Below are 6,867 nucleotides of genomic sequence, written 5' to 3'. Positions count from 1 at the left end.
GAAAATCCCTGAACTTATTTTCAATATTCTCACATATCACTTGCTGTATTATGTGCATCTGCTTTCTCTACTTAAAAAGAGAATTTCCCTTCTGTGTATTCCTATAATATTTTGTTTATCCATATGTCTGCCAAAGTGAACATGCTAAGTCATAACTCATAAATTCACATTGTGACTGCTTTGACTGGTCTCTGAGCTCCCTGAAGGCAAAGACCTTGTTTTGTCCATTTTTGCATGTATCAGTTTCCCTAACATGTGTTAAATAGAACATGAATTATTTTGATAAGGTAACTCTGTTAGGGTAAGGTCTTCTTTTTTTTTCTTGATGATCATTCTATGAGAGTATTTTCTCCTAGGTTCTGCCTCTTCTTTTGCTATCCTTTCTTTTCATTTTTCTGGACCTCTTTGTGTTAGGCAAGTAGTGCCTTCCACAATTGTGTAAAGACCAGAGAGACAGCCAGTATTCTCATGAAGATTCATGTAGGTAGTAAAGCATTTCAGTGATTTTTGAATCTAGAACTGTGAGTCTGGGATTACAAATGTTAAGCCAGAAGCTTATTATAACCCTACATCCTCACAGAAGCCCAATTTAAAACACAAACTACAGGAGAAAAGGGACTTTTATCTCTTTTGTACAATTCTCTATCCCCAGCACCTGTTACTTTACTAGGAATGCAATAACCAGTAAGTTAAAACTTGTTAATTGATTAAAAACCATTTGCTGGAAGCCACAAACTGATAAATTTCAGAATTATGACTGAAAAGTTGGGACAGTCTGATTCCAAAGATTATGCATCTTTAAATAGCCTGCTACCTCTCAAGATAACAATTACTTAATCTGAATTCAAGTTCTAGTATGAACATGGAGACTTTCCTACCTACTCAGGTATATTCAGACTAGCTCTCCTGGTGCTAAGTGCCTCATGATTCTCTTGTATGTAAACAGTTAACATTTATTAATTTCACATTATTTAAAGGCACCATTCTAAGCATTTTACATTCACAAACATAATTCATGAACACAATTATTACAAGAAACTTATTAGCACTATTTTGAAAATGATGAAACTGAGGCACAGTGAAGTTCTGTACATGCTCAAGGTCAAAAACCTAGTTGTTTTGAAACTGGTCAATCTAGCTGCACATACTTATAACTCTACATTCTAGAAGAGTCCAACTGATCAGCATATCGCAAAGTGGAAACCCCAGCAAGGCAAGTTTGAGTCCAGCATACTAGCTTCTGAATATGACCCCTGTCATACTGCTACCATTCATGATGTGGAATGGTTTCTCCTACTGTCTTCTTTTGTTAGCAATGGCAATATTTCAGACTTCATCTACTTGATAATAAATAGGTGTTAAATCTGTGAAAACCAGCAAGAAAACAGCATAAACCCAGGGCATGAAGTCATTTAATGTACCACCAGACACCATTCCTAGTGATATAAATAAAGGTATACATATTGATGTTTAGTAGCTAGCATACTGAAAATACACGCTTTTCAAAAATCATTCATTGCTCTTTTAACAAGCAGTACTTTCCTTTTTATTAAATGTATGTGGTGATTTTCACCACTTAGTTGTTTCAGAGACAGGTATTAAAGCATAGCTGCTAGGGAGAAAAAAGAATAAAGATAAGTAAAAAAAAACCCCTTAAATTAAGATAATTTACTTGACAAATTTTATGGTGTGTTATTGGGGAGAATGAAAACTATGGATAGTATTAAATATACTCAAACATACAAGCATAAAGTTGCTCAAATACAAAAATAGAATGTATTTGTATCTCTCCATGTTTACAAGTAGCAAAAATATACAAATAGACTATTCTTAAAATTGTAATAATCCTAATCCAATCCATATCCTCAAAACTCTTAGTTATGCTTTGGAGTGATTAAGACTGAGGCTGATTGCATCTTCTAGGGCATGAAGTAAGGTTCAGAGCCATTATCCTAGAAAGAATGAGCTTTTTCCTAAGAAGGTTTAAGAGTCCTTGTTTGTCTCCAATTTTTTGTTTGTGCCATTATTCGAAAACAAAATCACTGCCTTCCTTTCAACCTATCAGAAGTGTTCAAAATGTTCTCCTTCTTGTATTTGTGTTTGCTCTTTATTCTATATTCATTTATTCTATACTTTTTTGAATCTGTGCATTAGATATCATTTTAATTTATTACTATATGTCGGAGACCCGCTCCGACCTTGGAGGGAAGGGTTAGGACCCGCACCGGGGAATCTGGATGGCGAGAAGAGACCACTCAGAGGCAGTTCTTCTGGGAACAGTCTGATCAGGACTGAAGCCAAATTTTATTCGGACTCCTTCCAACTTATATACCATTTTCTATACCCTCCAGTAGTGTGATAATCACTTGCTGGGGGCGTACAAGTTCCGTGCTTTACAAACTATGCATCACAAGACCATCACGAGATTTGCAAGTTCCAAGCAAACAATTCGAATTCCATGATGCCTGTCGTGCTTCACAAAACCCACATTAAGTTCACAGGCGCACAATTTCAATACAGATCGTTCAAAGTGTTTTCCATAATGTTCAATAAATCATTCATATTATACTCTTTGTTCTAAACCCTGATTAATACAAAAACTTTCTAAGTTAACTCTAGGTTCAATTCAAGTTCACTGACTCCCAATATTTTTAATGATTAATATTATCAATTTAACACTATACTATAATCTGTAAGTTTACTTAAATGACTTAGCTGTTAGTTATACTATTAACCTATTATGATTTAACGTAATGCCTTATAATTCAGTTAAAATTTATTCTTAAACTACCAAACTTTACTATAATTCATGAGTTTCATCTGTCTAAACTTTAATTTTTATATAATCTAATGATTGACCTTTAATACTATGCTATATCCTATTAAGCTAATACCTCATCATTAATTCTTTTATAAATCTTATAGTAACTATTATATTTGAATAATGTAGCAAAAGGAAACCAAACAGCAAGCATAAATTTACACAACTATGAGTGTATATGTATATATTTTATCCTAACAAGTCTACTCTAAAAATCAAATAGTAGCTGTCACACTCTTGAACAAGGAAATGCATGGCCGCCATGATGGAGGTCATGGGCTGAAGCAGACAGAGTTTTGGTAATTAACGAAACAAAAGAAAACTTTCTGCCTGGCTAGGGGTGACAAAACTATTATGGTAATTTAGTTTCTAATCTTAGCCCTAGGGGAAACAGCTTTCGGGAACAAGAACTGACTACCCAGTCTACCAGGAAATAGAAGTTAAAAAATATCTAGAAAGAAGTAAAACTTAGAAAGACAGAGAAAAATAATTCTGCTGTGCACTTTCCATCAGGCATATTGATATTTACTTATAAGTTTTACTGCCATGTATTCACACTGGTCACTAATCACATGCCAATATTATAGGTATAACTGATATCCTATGTCAGAGGCGATCTTCCAGATGGGCCTTTACAGACCTCAGCCATGTAGCTATAGATGTTGGCTCCCAACAACTATATATGGAGCATGTGTTTGTGTGTGTATTATGTAATATGTAATATAAGAGTGTGAATACACATTGTAAATATTTTTCCAGTGTGTTATAATTCCTTTAGTGATGATGAATTCTGTTATTCAGGATATGTTTGGGATTTACACAATTTAATGTATAAAATTTTTCTCTGAATGTTGTGCCACATTTTAAAAAGTCTTTCAAACATTAGAGTAATTAAATATTTTATACTTGTATACCTAATCCTGAATTGTACCCCACATCTTTGCAATTAAAAATAAAACAAATAAATGTGTTTTATTATGTCATTTTATAGTTTCATATATTTGTCTTCTTGCATTTGAATTTTTTATATTAACTGGAATTCACACAGTTAAAATTATGATAGATTGATTCAACTTCATTTTATTTTCTAGATGCCTACCCAGTTGTTTGAACACCATTTATCTAAAAGTCCATATTTCCCCCACTGAGTTGAAATATCTTCTAATGAACTAAATATTCTTATATACTGTGTTTGACTTGCTTATTTTTCAGTTTCATTGACATATCAGTTTATGAGCCAGTACCATAATAGTTTGTTATGATCTTGTAATAATTTCAATATCTTATAAGACTAATTTAATTTTCCATCATTATACTTTCCCTAGATATACTTTTTTTTTCCTTAATAGTAAACTTGAAAATCGATATGTATGTATAGAGTTAATAGATATATGAAGACACACACACTCTTATTTACCCCTTGCCCATTTCTAACAATTACTGATTGTTTCTCAGTGTTTATGGCTTATATTTCTCTGCTTCCTTAATACTGAAACTCACTAAAGAGTGTTAGTGGCAATAACTGCTTCAGCTCTGTTGGAAACAGATCCTACTTTTCCTATAACTCTGGCAGCCAGGGCATGCACATCTTAGTTAGGCCCAGCTAATTAGCTGTACCATCCTGAAGTTTTGCCTCTAGAGTAAGTGATGCAAGAAATCAAAACGTGGAGAATGCATTCTAGGATAGTCAACTTCTTCTAGCAGCAGAGTCAGCGCAGCCACAAATCCAGTGTTGAGTGATGCTGCTGCACACAGACATTTGAAATGTGGTTTGACTGCCTGGGATTTTCATTGCATCATCTTTTTTTTTTTCCTGGTTTTCTAGCATTCTCCAAAATTCTGTGAACTACACAGTGCCATTCCTACAGAGTCCTTTTCTATTTAAATCTGTTTAATATTGTATTACTTTAGCTATAAACCTTGCCTATACAAATGACATAATACTAATAAATTTCTGTTCTTTAACATCTGATTTATTGCTATGTTGATATTTAATTATCCTATTTTAACCCACTTCCCTCTTATCTTTCATTAAACAAGCAGATTCCAAGTCCAGTTTGGGGACTTCTTTCTTTTTAGTCATGCATTGGGCATATTTAGGAGGTAGTTTTCATTTCACCTGACAATATCCTGCCATTCACCTCAACTTTAAAACATGTAGCAAAATGTCTTATTTCCTGATGGCCCCATTCTCATTTATTTTCTCTTATGGATTTATTTCCTTAAAAATTGCTTTACTGTAAACTTAATGCTAGAAAAGAGGAAACTGTGAGTTCATGTTTCCATCTTGAACTAGTAACTTAAAAGGTCTTTTATCCTTATATCTGACAAATCCCAGGATTAGTAAGCTTTTACTGGCTAAACTATTTTAAATACCTTGTATTTATAGCTAATTATTTTTGTTATTCTCCTAACTAATATTTTACGCCAAGGGCAACTGACATGTTAACTATAGTTTACAAATTATTTGCATATTTTCTGATTAGCTATGAGTTCTGTGGCTGTCACTGTGTTTTTGCCTAGTAACTTCTGGCATGAAAAGAATGCTATAGCTTACTTGAAATGCCCATGCATCTGAGAATTTCACCACATAGACCATTATAGCTCTTTTTTCCTAGCAACAATCTAGATTTTAAAAATTTGTTATTATTATTTTAGTTTTCAGAAGAAAGCATGTGTGGTTTCCTGCTTTAAGATTTTTTTTTCCATATATACTTCTAAATCATTAATACAAATATATTATTCACTTCTAAAAGCATGGCCTCAAGGTTAAATAATGTTAAATTTATAAACTCTCTGATTAGTGATCAGCTTTGAATAAGCATTGTCTTAGAATTTAATAACTATTATATGCTTTAACATGCAGCTATCTACTCTTAAACTCAAATAACATTTTTATTGTCATTGTACCACTCAATATTAATTTAGCAGAGCTAATTAAAAAAAAGACTCAATAGAAGTAATGAGAACACACATTTAACCACTGACCTTCACCAACTGAATCAAGTCTGAGCAGTACTCATTTGCTGGGGACACCTAGTCCTATTCAACTTGTACTGCTTGTGAGTTAGGATTTCTTTTCTTCCCTAACAGTCTTGGCACTGTCCCTATGCTATATCCTTTGGAATAAGTTACCTGGCCTTTCTGGTCTGTTTTCTCATAAGGAAAGTATATAACAAAAAAAATTATATCAACTTAATTTATTCAACAAAATGTATTGAGTGCTTGCTATGGACTAGAAATTGTTCTAGTTTCTGGGAGTACCTTGGAGAAAAGCCATTCTTTTTTCACAGAGTTTTAATTCTCCTGGTGTTGACAGACAATGGGCCAACAGATAAGTAGAGCATTGTTCATCAGGTAGCAAAGGTGTTGTGAGATAAACAACCTGTATAATAGGAATAGGGAGAGTTTGAGAAGTGAGTTTAGACATTTTCAATAGGGTAATAAAGGAAGACTTTGAAGAACAGAGATTTGATGGAGTCAAGGAAGTAAGTTTTGATTAAACCTGGAAAACAGGCAGTCCAGGCAAAAGGAACAGCAAGTTCAAGTGTAATGAGGCAAGAGTATGGTTGGTATGTTTGCCGAACAGAGCACAGCAGGCACAATAAAAGCTGTAGGAGGCAAGATTCACAAAGGTATTAGATTTAGAACAGATTATGAAAAAGTTGTCAGTCATTTCAAAAACTTTGGCTTTTACTCTGAGTGAAATGAGAAACTCCTGGAGGTTTCTGAAGATAAAATTGACATGATCACCCTTTTATTATAACAGGATTAATTTGTTTTTTTGCACTGCAAATAGACTAAAGGTGGGGGCAACGGTAAAAGCAAGAAGATGTCTTTGAAGATTATTACAACAGTTAAAGTGTGCATGATGATGACTTATTTCTGGATGAAGCTGGTATGGTTAAGAAGCAGATTTTGACAGTGGTGGGAAACTATGAGGGGGCGAGGAGGGGAAGGGAGGTAGGATTAACGGTAGTCAATATCTGTCTGGGGAAAGGGGCACACCTCATCAACAAGGGTACCTGCACAATGAATATTTGTAT

This window comes from Carlito syrichta, unplaced genomic scaffold (assembly GCF_000164805.1).
Source record: "Carlito syrichta isolate Samal-C Ts95f unplaced genomic scaffold, Tarsius_syrichta-2.0.1 Scaffold304227, whole genome shotgun sequence".
NCBI lineage: Eukaryota > Metazoa > Chordata > Mammalia > Primates > Tarsiidae > Carlito > Carlito syrichta.
The sequence above is the reverse complement of the archived record's forward strand: the minus strand, read 5'-3'. Positions refer to the sequence as shown.